The 13,210-nt window shown below is 40.0% G+C and overlaps 1 long non-coding RNA gene across 1 annotated transcript; it reads right to left on the reverse strand.

Annotated features, from left to right (window-relative positions):
* Positions 1-1,915: 1,915 nt before the first annotated feature.
* On the reverse strand, positions 1,916-10,988 carry LOC138947419 (uncharacterized). Its single transcript, XR_011449654.1, has 5 exons — positions 10,823-10,988; positions 8,435-8,598; positions 7,824-7,897; positions 6,233-6,328; positions 1,916-5,669 (listed from the first exon to the last, which is right to left on the reverse strand). It is a non-coding gene; the product is annotated as an uncharacterized lncRNA (long non-coding RNA).
* Positions 10,989-13,210: the final 2,222 nt, after the last annotated feature.

A 13,210-nucleotide genomic window follows, 5' to 3' on the forward strand; every position in this document is an offset into this window, starting at 1 on the left:
TTTTTAGATTTAGAAATTGATGAAGAATACCATGCAATCAATTTTAAATCTGTTCGCAATAATTTGATTTTAATGACAACTTTAATGAGCAAACTCGTCAATTATTTGTTAAGCCTCCATGCTGATATGCAATACCAAAGTCCGGGCTTCGTCAAAGATTACTTGACCAAAATTTCAACCAATTTGGTTGAAAATTGAGAGCGTGACAGTGCCGCCTCAACTTTCACAAAAAGCCGGATATGACGTCATCAAAGACATTTATCAACAACATTTAAAAAAAGTCTGGAGATAACATACTTAAGTTTCAGAAAGATCGGTACAGTAGTTTCTCGGAATCGCGTTATACACACACACACACACACACACACACACACACGTTATTGAAGATGAAATTCACTTCCTGGACGGATGTCAAAAGTTCACTGAACTGCGAAATGATTTTATAAAGGATCTATCAAATATAGATGTGAGCTTGGGAACGAGTTACGGTACACATGCACTTGTGTGCATCCGTGTGAACTCGTGGTACCTCTGTACTATCGGGGATCCATTAAGGTTTCCGAGACTGAGTTTCATTTCTATTGAATTGGTCTCGCGGAATAGCCGATTCTAAAATTTGCATAGGTAAAACGATTGTTTTTTTTGATACAAGCCTCTGGAGTTAATTTTGTGATTAATGTTTTTGTGAACAAGAAACAATTGACAGGTGGCTTTATTCCATCTCCTTTTTTCCCTCCGCCGCGATGTAAAGTTGAATAGTTGAAGTTGACGTTAGGCACTAATTAAAGAAAGTGGGGCTGCCTAACACCCCTCGAGTGGAATGGGTTAATCTTGTGACACCGGTGCACAGGATGTGAACGCTAAAACTGTGCTTTTGCTTGGAATCTTTGAGGGAAGAAGAGCGTGTATTTGGTGCGGCGTGTTTTTAATGCCGTTGTTTTGTGACATGTCTGTCACGGCCGGAAATCTTTCCGGAATGTGAGGATTCTTTTGCTGGTAGGTTAAAACAATTTTCTTTCTGTAAATGGGTAGGCGGTGAAAAGAATAATATGCTGCTTGGGGGGAGGATATATTTGAATGTTCAAGTAGATTGTTTTGTGAGTTGGAATGGTGGGGAAGATTTTTGATGTGTGAATGCTTTAGAAGACCGTTGTTTGAGAGAACGGTATATGTATTGTAGGCATGTTATTTGGTAGGAATGATCACTGGGCGAAAAGTGGCGTTTTGTATCTTACAAAACTACTCAAAATCCCAACAAAACTTCAAGTTTCAATGGGTTTATCACATTTTGGTGTTCACGACAACGCCAGATTTTGATTGGATTTTGTTGAAGTTATCGCTGCGAAATTGCCTGGAATTTCAGCGCGTTTTGCGACGGTCAAAACATCATGTTAAACCATGTTACAGCATGTCTGTAACATGCAAAAATGTCAAGTTTTGATGGCATTAAAGCTTTGGTTTAACGCCAAGTAACATCATGTTATCGTAGACTTAACTTGCAAAACTGCTTGTTTTGGTGGTGTTACAGCTTGCTTGTAATGTGATTAACATCATGTTATTGCTGGTTTAACATGCAAAACCCCATGTTATGTTGGTGTTAAAGATTGCTCAAATGCCTATTAACTCCATGTTATGTTGGTGTTAAAGCTTGCTCAAATGCCTATTAACACCATGTTAGTTGGTGTTAGGCTTGATTATTAATGTAAAAAAACACCATGTTATGACGTTCACATAATTGTTTTCACCTGGATGGAATTTTGTGGAAAAGAAAGCATGTTGTTTGGGAATTGTGTGTGGGTTTCATGCTTGGATATTGCACTTTGCTGACTTGTCACAGGTCAATTGACATTTAACAATATTAGTTTTCAAATGCATCATCCTTCACACATTATGTAAACATCTTTAACATTAACACTTTGGTTGTAAAATTATTGCACTTTATTCAAACAGGACAAAAACAAAAATGCTGATTCACAATGTACAATAGCAAAGGACTATTTTGAGTGGAGACAGTGTTCATCCACACTATAATTGGATAAGCTAAAATAAATTATTCAAATCGGTGAAGGCCACATGAAATGAAAACACACCATCAGTAAATTACTTCCCTTGTGATTACGAGCGTCATACCCATAAAAGCCATGTAAGTTTTAGCCCATGTGAGTGTGTGTTGGGTGGGGAGGGGGGGGGCAGATGCCCTGTGAAAACATTGGCCATAGATATATATGTGAATTACTTCCCTTGGGTATGAACATTTATGAATGATTAAATGGGTGAAAGAAGGCCATACAAAATAAAAATCAGCAAATAACTAAATCACTTCCCTTGTGAGTAAGAACAGTCACACCAATGTTCCAACTTTTTGCTAAAAATTCGCCTACAATGTGACCTTCAAAGTTGAAAAGGGGTAACTGAACTTCATGTTTGGATGTCATGGAGTCCAACATGTCAGTAAATTTTGAAAGCCCTAGATTCATAAACATCTGAAAACTGCTCAACGTCTTTGCATCACGGCACATTAATAAAAGTAAGAGTTAGTAAGACTGGCCTAACTGCTATGGTGAGGCAGTAATCACTCGTTGATGAATTCTTTTCTTTCTTTATTTGTTGTTTAACGTCGTTTTCAACCATTCAAGGTTATATTGCGACAGGAAAAGGGGGAGATGGGATAGAGGAAAGGGGGAAGATGGGATAGTGCCACTTGTCAATTGTTTCTTGTTCACAAAAGCACTAATCAACAAGAAGAGCAAACGCTCGATCGAGTCACTTTCGCAGTTCTGAATATTATATGAGGCATCAGATGGACAGGAAGAAATTGCTATTCACAAAACAATGAGTCACGTTCACATAAAATTTGAGCCCGGTCACTTTTATAGTTTCCGAGAAAAGCCCAACGTTAAGTTGTGTGTTGCCGAACAGAAAAGGCTAGTTATCTCCCTTGTTTTTCTGATAACGTTCGTAAAAGGCTACAGATGTAAATACTTTGATGTAAAGAATAATCCTACAAAGTTTCAATCACATCCGATGAACTTTGTCAAAGATATAAAATGTCTAATTTTTCCTTTGACGCTGACCTGTGACCTTGAAAAAGGTCAAAGGTCAACGAAACCATCGTTAAAGTGTAGAGGTCATTGGAGGTCACGACTAAACAAAATATGAGCCCGATCGCTTTGATAGTTTTCGAGAAAAGTCCAACGTTAAGGTGGTGTCTACGGACGGCCGGCCGGACGGCCGGCCGGCCGGACAGACTAACACTGACCGATTACATAGTCACATTTTCTCAAGTGACTCAAAAAACTGCTCCAGGGGCTTGCAACGTAGTACAATATATGACCTTACTGGGAGAATGCAAGTTTCCAGTACAAAGGACTTAACATTTCTTACATACTGCTTGACTAAAATCTTTACAAACATTGACTATATTCTATACAAGAAACACTGCTTAATATGTAGGTAAATGCACAACAGGTTGTGAACAGAAAATCCAAAAACGTAAGGTCTTAAAAGCGGGGAAGTTTGAAAAGGGGGGGAGGGGGGGACCTAAAATGTGGCGATCATAACAACCGGCATGGGTGGCCGAGTGGTAACGCACTTGCGCTCGGAATCGAGAGGTTGCGTGTTCGACCCTGGGTCAGGCCGCTATTTATTTCTCCCCCCTTTCCTAACCTAGGTGGTGGGTTCAAGTGCTAGTCTTTCGGATGAGACGAAAAACCGAGGTCCCTTCGTGTACACTACATTGGGGGTGCACGTTAAAGATCCCACGATTGACAAAACGGTCTTTCCTGGCAAAATTGTATTCTTTCTTTATTTGGTGTTTAACGTCGTTTTCAACCACGAAGGTTATATCGCGACGGGCAAAATTGTATAGGCATAGCTAAAAATGTCCACCAAATACCCGTGTGACTTGGAATAATAGGCCGTGAAAAGTAGGATATGCGCCGAAATAGCTGCGATCTGCTGGCCGATGTGAATGCGTGATGTATTGTGTAAAAAAATTCCATCTCACACGACATAAATAAATCCCTGCGCCTTGAATATGTGCGCGATATAAATTGCATAAAAAAAAAATCAAAACAAAATCCCTGCGCTTAGAACTGTACCCACGGAATACGCGTGATATAACTATAAGCCTCATATTGATTGATTGATTGATAATTTATCTAACAAAGTTCAGGTATGGATATATATATATATCTGTACACACAGTCACTATGTACATTGCATCTGTTCTCATTCGGCACATATCCGCATCCTGCCTAGACGGTTAGCTTCAGTCGCTTCCTGTAACGTTGATCTAACGCCAGCATTCTAGCCTGTTGATACACAGTTTCTAGAATTCTGAGTGACCTGCTGCAGCACAGCTGGTCTCGGCTTAAAAAATCTTGGTCAACAAAGATGGGGTACAAAGTGTTATAAAATAAAGCGTCCTTCCAAAGTCGATGACAGGTCCCCAGAGTATTCCAGGGATGCAAACAAAAAATTAAAAAAAAGAGGAAAAGTGGCGGGGGTCTGGGGGCCGCCGAAGGCCCCCAGTGGGGTCCTGGGGCAACGCCCTGGCGGAGGTTCAGGGGGCAGCGCCCCCTGAAGCTGAAGCATAATGAACAAATTAATGACCAAAAACATGCATAAACGGCAATATTACCCTAAAAAAAATTTATATTCACAGTGTCTAAAATAATGTACAATACTTACTGTTTTACTAAATTTACTTTAGAAAAATTACTGCTTATAGAGTTTAGTACCACTAATATTTTTACCAAATGAACAGTCATTAGACTAGAGTGTTCTGTCTTCTGATCATTGAAAATATGGACAATCATATACTTGTACAAAGCAGCCACATGACATTGCTTGGAGAGAGTGGGACAGGGAGACAGAGATATGTTGACTCACTCGTTTTTGCAAGCTGTATCAATCCATGGCACTGACAAGAAGGCATTGGCAAGTCACAAAGTCTGTAATGGCAACTGTAAAAATCCCTTTGCTTTGGATGTATTTGAAACTTTAAAACTTTGTCTCTGACAGACAATTAAAAAAATGGTTGTGTCTTAGCAGTCATAGTCTCAAATCCCTGGCACACAATGCAGATCGTATCCTTACTGTCACTGAAGCCACTAAACACCTTCTCTAAAGTGACACAAAATGCGTTTCCGGCTTTTTCAATTTTGCGGATGACATCGCCTACTCTTTGCTCGTTGACGTTTCTGTCCAACCACTCCCATTTCCACTCGTTCTTTGCGTGCGTTTTCCTTGATTTTCTTTTCAAACCCGCGTTCAACGAACTTCATGCACGAAGCCATTTTTCGGGAAGGCACAAGTTTAACGCGCCCGCGCTCACGTGTTTGGAAATGACAAACGGTTTACAGTTTCGCCCGTTTAAGAATACGGCTTTCGGATTCGCCCGCTTGAGAATAAACACCGAGAGGCATGCTCGGTTTACATTTTTCCTCTTTTTTTTCGGCGATTGTGCATGAAAAACGGCGATTTCAAAAAGTAAAAACGGCGATTTTTTCGCCGTTTGGCGGCTATTTTGCATCCCTGTATTCACAAAATTATATGGTACTGGAAGCCTTGCATGGCGACGAAAAAGATGTCCACGCCTACATGAAGAAGTATCCTTCACGGCTTCAGCGGAAACAGTCGGCTGGGGATGAGGACTAATGGTGAACCTATGTAAAAAATATAGACAAGAACAAAAATATGTCAATGGGAAAACAAAGAAAGAAGTAGAGAAGGACCTCCCCACCTTAACACAGTGAAAATGAAAAACACATGTGAATGTACTTATTTTTTTAAACCCCCCCCCCTCCAATTAAGACCAATTATCCAAGATATTTTTCAGTCCTCAAAGGAGAATTTCACTGTTCTCATGGAACCCTCAAGAAAACTGAGCTGTGCTAATATATTATATAACTGCAAACATCCCTCAAATTCAATATTGCAAGCCACTATACATTCCTCATAAAGGCACATTCCTTCATGCTCACGTGTGAAAACTAACATAAGTTTACAAGTGTGTATCTATTTATTATAATAATAATAATAATAATAACGGGCATTTATAAAGCGCCTTATCAGAAGTTCAAAGCGCGTGACAACAATACATGTATAAAAAATTCATACAATCACTGTCAGATTCAAACAACACATCATGCACATCTCACATCCCCAGACTCTATGCTAAGGCCAACAAAACAAAATAGTCTGTTTACGGTATCCCAACCGACCCCACCTGTATCTGTTCCTTGCTGTTCTCCAAGAGACACCATGGTGCAGCAAGCTGAAGGGTGTCCTGTCGTATTTCCTCGAAGTTGTAGTAGCGACTGACCTGCAGCAGAATTCAAATCAATTAGTCAAGTCACTATGACATATCTTTATTGTTATCGCCACACCAACCCTAAATTTTTCCTTCCATACTGTACAGGGTCCCCACTGCTTTTTAGAAACAAAATTCCATGACTTTTTCATGAGCCTCAATAACATTTTCCATGACTAGATCCACAGGTCGCCATTTTCGAACACGCAAACTTTTTACGTCTTGTCACTGCCAGTTTTGACACTGGCTTGCTTTGCACTGAATTTGAGTCAGTTTCTACGCAGTGTCTCTTCGACAAGCAAGTCAAGCATTTGCTAGGCAGTCAGATTATCGGTAATGTTTGCTGGTCCTGTCATTTCACTAAACTGGACCAGCCACTGTTTGTATCCATCTGCACTTTCGTAAATTCTGTTTCGTAACCGTCACTGTGACTTGACGAACTGTCATTTTTTTCACCGCGATACACAGTTCATTGCGAAGATCTTCCTCGGTAATTCGTTCCAATTCCGCATACTTTTTGTTGTCAAGAAACAACTGAAAGAAAGTTTCAAACTCATCATCCTCCATCTTTCTTGTCGAAGCGCTAAAGTACTTTATCGATGCAAAAACAAAAAACTTCGACGAAACCGACTCAAATGCAGCGCAGACGACACGACGAGATAACGGAAGGAAGTGAGCCTCGCTTTGGCTCAAGTGCCGTTAAAAATACCGTTATTCTCGTATGCAAATATGAACGAGAAGTTGGTCATACGAACAAGCCTTGTGCTGGAGACGCAAATCGCGGGGGGTGGTGGTGGAATGGCTGGGCAACGAAAATCGCCGCTGGCGTGCTAAAGGTTAATTTTTCTTTCTTTTTTATTTTTTTTAAATTCCATGACTTTCCATGACTTGAATTGAAATTCCATGACTTTCCAGGCCTGGAAAATTAAAAATCAAATTCCATGACTTTCCAGGTTTTCCATGACCTGTACGAACCCTGCTGTATTTGTTATCCTGAGAGAGAAAAATCCATGTTGCAGACTCAACTGGAAAAATTCCCTTCTCCATCATCTAGTGGACAGAGCTCACATGATTACAAACAAATCTTTTTTTAAAGTCACATACTTTGTGCGACAGTGTTAGTTTACTGCAACTGTAATTTATAAATAGCAAATTAATAAATATCACTTATCACTATCAGATAATCAGCTAAATGCCTGGCAGATGACCCTCATTCAAAGTGAGTCGTGGCTAAACCATGAAACTAGAAAAACAGGTTATACAGTGGAACACCCCTTTTAAGACCTACAATAATCTGAGAAAATTCAGTCTTAAAAAGGAGGGAGTCTTAAAAGGGGGGTAATTTTACAGAGGTTGTGAACAGAAAGTCTGAGAAAACAAGGTCTTTAAAAGGAGGGAGTCTTAAATTGGGGGGTCTTAACAGGGGGGTTCCACTGTACCACAATATAAATCTCACACTGACAGCGGACAAAAACTGAGAAAACACCCAGTATACATCGGTACTCACAAAAGAGTTACAAGTAGCATCTCCAGGAGCCGAAATCCCAAGCCCTTGATATCTGCACGTTTAGCATCTTGTACCTGGAATAGTATGAAGATAACATGTCATTGTCACCGTCAGTAAATCACTTTATCAAAATTATCAATATCATATGATTACTTACTAAAATAACTTTATGAAGTGATCTAGCCCTGTCAATGGCAATAGTATCATGACAGTTTGACAGTGAGATTACGATTAATCATCCTCATTAACAAATAACATAGATCAGTTCTAATGTAGTACCTGTTTGTAGTGAACTCACCAGCAGGAGTATTGCATGTATTAATTGCGCATTACTGAATCCATGCACCCACATAGTCTCTTACTAATTTGCAAAACCATAATGACTTCAAACCTCTGATGAATTACATAACTCATTTATGAAGAGTAGTTAATACTAATAGTTGTAGTACAAACCCAAGTTTGTGTGCGTGTTTGTATGTGTGGGTGGGGGTGTCGAGGGGGGGGGGGGGGGGGGGGGGGGGGGGACGGGGACGGTTACCGATGGTTCACCCACAAAAATGTACACTTACTAAGTAACACTTAAGTAACTATTTTCAAAGCTTCTTGCTTACCTTGGAATAGTGTCAAGCAGCTTATGTTGTGTCTAGATCAGCCATCAGATCTTCACACTCAGCGGGGTCAGCCTGCACATGCTGCAAACTGGACATGCCTGCAATTCTTGAGTAACCAATCTGTTGTTGCGGAGACAACGGAACCATGCTCAAGTCAGGTCCAACTGAAATAAAAGCATATTGTTAGCTGATAAATGATTTGGTCAAGCAAAACCATGCGGTATTTTTTGAGTCACTTGAGAAAATGTGACTCTATGTAATCGGTCAGTGTTAGTCTGTCCGGCCGGCCGGCCGGACGGCCGGCCGTCCGTAGACACCACCTTAACGTTGGACTTCTCTCGGAAACTATCAAAGCGATCGGGCTCATATTTTGTTTAGTCGTGACCTCCAATGACCTCTACACTTTAACGATGGTTTCGTTGACCTTTGACCTTTTTCAAGGTCACAGGTCAGCGTCAAAGGAAAAATTAGACATTTTATATCTTTGACAAAGTTCATCGGATGTGATTGAAACTTTGTAGGATTATTCTTTACATCAAAGTATTTACATCTGTAGCCTTTTACGAACGTTATCAGAAAAACAAGGGAGATAACTAGCCTTTTCTGTTCGGCAACACACAACTTAACGTTGGGCTTTTCTCGTAAACTATAAAAGTGACCGGGCTCAAATTTTATGTGAACGTGACTCATTGTGTTGTGAATAGCAATTTCTTCCTGTCCATCTGATGCCTCATATAATATTCAGAACTACGAAAGTGACTCGATCGAGCGTTTGCTCTTCTTGTTTAATAAAATATTTAAATTTAGGCAAGCGATTCACAGAGCGCAGCGCGCTGTGCAGCGCGGCAATTCACAGAGCGCGGCACGTTGTGCAGCGCAGCGATTCCCAGCTATTGCTCTCACCAGCGCAGATTGTTGATGCGCTTTATTTTTGTACATGTATGCATGATTATCAGCAACATTTTACAGTCTTTCTTTGAAAGCAACTTCAGGGCTGCAAGACTACAAAATTGCACTTTATGCAGACTGAATATATATATATATATACGCGTTCAAATCAACTGGAAAAAAACCCACGCTGAAAAAATGATCTGCGCATGCGCGAATTCCAAAATGGCTGCTGAAGTGTTAAACTGGTGTGACACCGATTAACAGTTCCGCGGCACTGTACTCGGATAATTGTTTAAAAACGTCATCCCAGTTTAAAAACTCAGCTCCTTTCCATATATATAGTAGAAGCCATTGCAATGACATGTAGTGATATGAGTATGAGTATGACTGCCAAGTATTCAAGGTCGGTGTCACAAACTGAAAACTCTGCCTGAACAATCCTTCTCATTGCGGTCAATGCGCATGCGCTAACATGGGGAGATTAATCAGGTCGTGAACAACCTTAGCCTTACCCTAACCCATGGTTCGATCGGTCAAAGGGTCGCATTTTTGTAAGTCCAAGATTGGCGCATGCGCATTGACCGCAATGAGAAGGATTGTTCAGCAGAGGTAGGCACGTTTTTACATCGACGCGGCGATATACTGGTGAATTCAGTTGAAAGAGTGAGAGAGAGAGAATGGCTCAGCTCTGTTTTTCGTTTTATTGACAGTTTTATTTCTCAAATAGATCAGATAGATGTAGCTGTTGTAAACTTTGCGATTGTGAAGGAAATGTATCGGCAGAATACATCGCGCGTCGTGAATCGCAGCGTTCCTCGTAGTGCAGCGCGTTGTAAATCGCAACGCTGCACAACGCGACGCGCGCTGTGAATCCACTTCGTTAAATTTATGTATACCTCGCTGATGCAAAAATAATGTACTTATTAACTATTAGCATTTAGCTGGTCATTCAAACCATAGCTTGTTTAAAGCTAGTAGTAGCAGTAGTATTTAGTACTAGTAGTAATGATTTAGTAAAATACTACTATAGTAGAACTCTAACTCCTATTGCTAGTAAATTACTAATTAGTGCACACAAGAACAACAATGGCAGTTGGCAATGGCACTGGCAGAATACGATCAAATATCATTATTAGTCTCACCATGGGTTGACGTCCCATCAAAATGAATCACTGAATGAATTAGGGACTGAATCAAACTTCAGAGACATCATTGCAATTTTTCACAAAGACTGATTTTCAGCAAACAGCCATGTTTACCTGTACAAATGTATCAGTGCTGACAGTGTGGTAACTGGTAAGCTTAGTATTTGGTTCGAGCACAGGCGAAAGGTATCGTCCACTGGACCACAAGACTACTTTCATACTCAATACCAAACACTGTACATTTAAAGGAAGTTGTGGTCCAGTGATTGAGTGAATACCTTCCGCCTGTGGTTCGAGACAGAGACAAAGTTGAAACTTAATTCGAGAAGCCAAACGGCTGACGAATACTTACGTATTTTGAGCAAACCCCACACACGTCGACCTCAAGTTGATGTCTGCTGGAGTACGTAGTCATAAAAACGTCCATAAAGCTTGGTTTTGAAACGTTTCTTTGCACGAGTTAGATTTATCCGCCATTTGTGATAACAGTTTACTGTACATGGCGCATGCGCGGTCTGCGCGACGTTACCAAACTATCGCCGGCACAGGCCACTGGCACTGATCTAAAAAGAGAGACTGACAAGTACAGGCACCTTATGGTGACTGATAACCCGACAGGCACAACCATGCTGTTGTTGTACGTTGTTGTGTTTTGTAGTTGTTATATTTAGTCAAGTTTTGACTAAATATTTTAACATCGAGGGGGAATCGAAACGAGGGTCGTGGTGTATGTGCGTGTGTCTGTGTGTGTGTGTAGAGCGATTCAGACTAAACTACTGTACCGATCTTTATGAAATTTGACATGAGAGTTCCTGGGTATGAAATCCCCGAACGGTTTTTTTCATTTTTTGGATAAATGTCTTTGATGACGTCATATCCGGCTTTTCGTGAAAGTTGAGGCGGCACTGTCACGCCCTCATTTTTCAACCAAATTGGTTGAAATTTTGGTCAAGTAATCTTCGACGAAGCCCGGACTTCGGTATTGCATTTCAGCGTGGTGGCTTAAAAATTAATTAATGACTTTGGTCATTAAAAATCTGAAAATTGTAAAAAAAAAAAAAATTTATAAAACGATCCAAATTTACGTTTATCTTATTCTCCATCATTTGCTGATTCCAAAAACATATAAATATGTTATATTCGGATTAAAAACAAGCTCTGAAAATTAAATATATAAAAATTATTATCAAAATTAAATTCGGTCCAAATCAATTTAAAAACACTTTCATCTTATTCCTTGTCGGTTCCTGATTCCAAAAACATATAGATATGATATGTTTGGATTAAAAACACGCTCAGAAAGTTAAAACAAAGAGAGGTACAGAAAAGCGTGCTATCTTTCTTAGCGCAACTGCTACCCCGCTCTTCTTGTCAATTTCACTGCCTTTGCCATGAGCGGTGGACTGACGATGCTACGAGTATACGGTCTTGCTGAAAAATGGCATTGCGTTCAGTTTCATTCTGTGAGTTCGACAGCTACTTGACTAAATATTGTATTTTCGCCTTACGCGATCTTGTTTCAAGTTCAGATGATGAGGCCGTGTGCGCTGCCAAAAGCAACTAATTAAAAGTGTGTGTGTGTGTGTAAAGCCGAGCGGTGGTAGCTTCACGTAGCTCCTAATATGGACCGGCTCCTAATATGGACCACCTCCTGTTCTGAAAAACTAACGGCGCTTGAGCGCTCAAAAAAGTTTTGTTCGCTGTATTGCAGAAACACAAATCTCAAAACCGTTAGGCTTTTTCTCTTTTTTTTCACTCAGTTTGGCAGCGTTCACTCTAAACGGCTTTGCCGCCGAAAACGGACTCGTTTCTGTCCACAGCCAAAGCTTTTATCACACAAAAATTGCTATATATGACAGCTAAGACCGCATTTGTTACATTTTAGCAGGGTTGACCCCGAGTTTTTACCGTGCAAACAAAAAATATTAGCAAGATCTCAAAGTATGTGCGAGTCCCCTAATATGGACCACCTTCAACAAATCGAGAAAAAAAAGCTAAAAGCTATTTTCAATAATTCATTAAGAAGCTTGCTGGAAATAACCTATAACTAGTCCTCGAGATTTAAAAAAAAAAGTCTTCTTTTCGTGGAAGTTGATAATTTCACTTATTTTCACTCTGTTTTTGATAAGCTTCTTTAGTTTCCTGGTGTGCTTCAAATAATGCTCTCATCAACCCGAAACAGATCAATCTAAAGCATATTTGAATTAGACTGACTTGTACACTAAGTTGTATCATGTTATTTTGAAGTATAGGGGGCTTTTTACAGTGATTTGTGAAGGCCGCTTCACTGATCCATATTAGGCGCCCAGGCTCCTATTATGGACCATTTGTGATTTTGTCTGTATTTAATTTTTGTTGAATGTTTATCAAAGCTATTTCACTCTAATAAGGCCTAACGGTTAACCTAAGAGAAAAGGACTACCAAACACAAAATAAAACTTCTTCGCAAGAAAACAAGCTAGTTATCAGCATGAAACAAAAAGTGGTCCATATAAGGAGCCCTTCCTAACTGTCTGTGTCTGCGTCGAAGATGTTACCGTGAATGTGTTTTTAAAAGACATTTGACAGGACGGCATTCAAACCACACGCACCAGACACGAACCGACGAACAAAATACTTCTGACAACAAAATGTAAAATCAATTAACAAGAGTGTAGTAAGATTCCAAATTGTATTCAGACCAAAACAACAATCATAAAAATATACATGGGTTCTTTCATATGTGTGTGTGTGTGTGTTG

The sequence above is a fragment of the Littorina saxatilis genome, linkage group LG14, assembly GCF_037325665.1.
Source record: "Littorina saxatilis isolate snail1 linkage group LG14, US_GU_Lsax_2.0, whole genome shotgun sequence".
In the NCBI taxonomy this organism is placed as follows: domain Eukaryota; kingdom Metazoa; phylum Mollusca; class Gastropoda; order Littorinimorpha; family Littorinidae; genus Littorina; species Littorina saxatilis.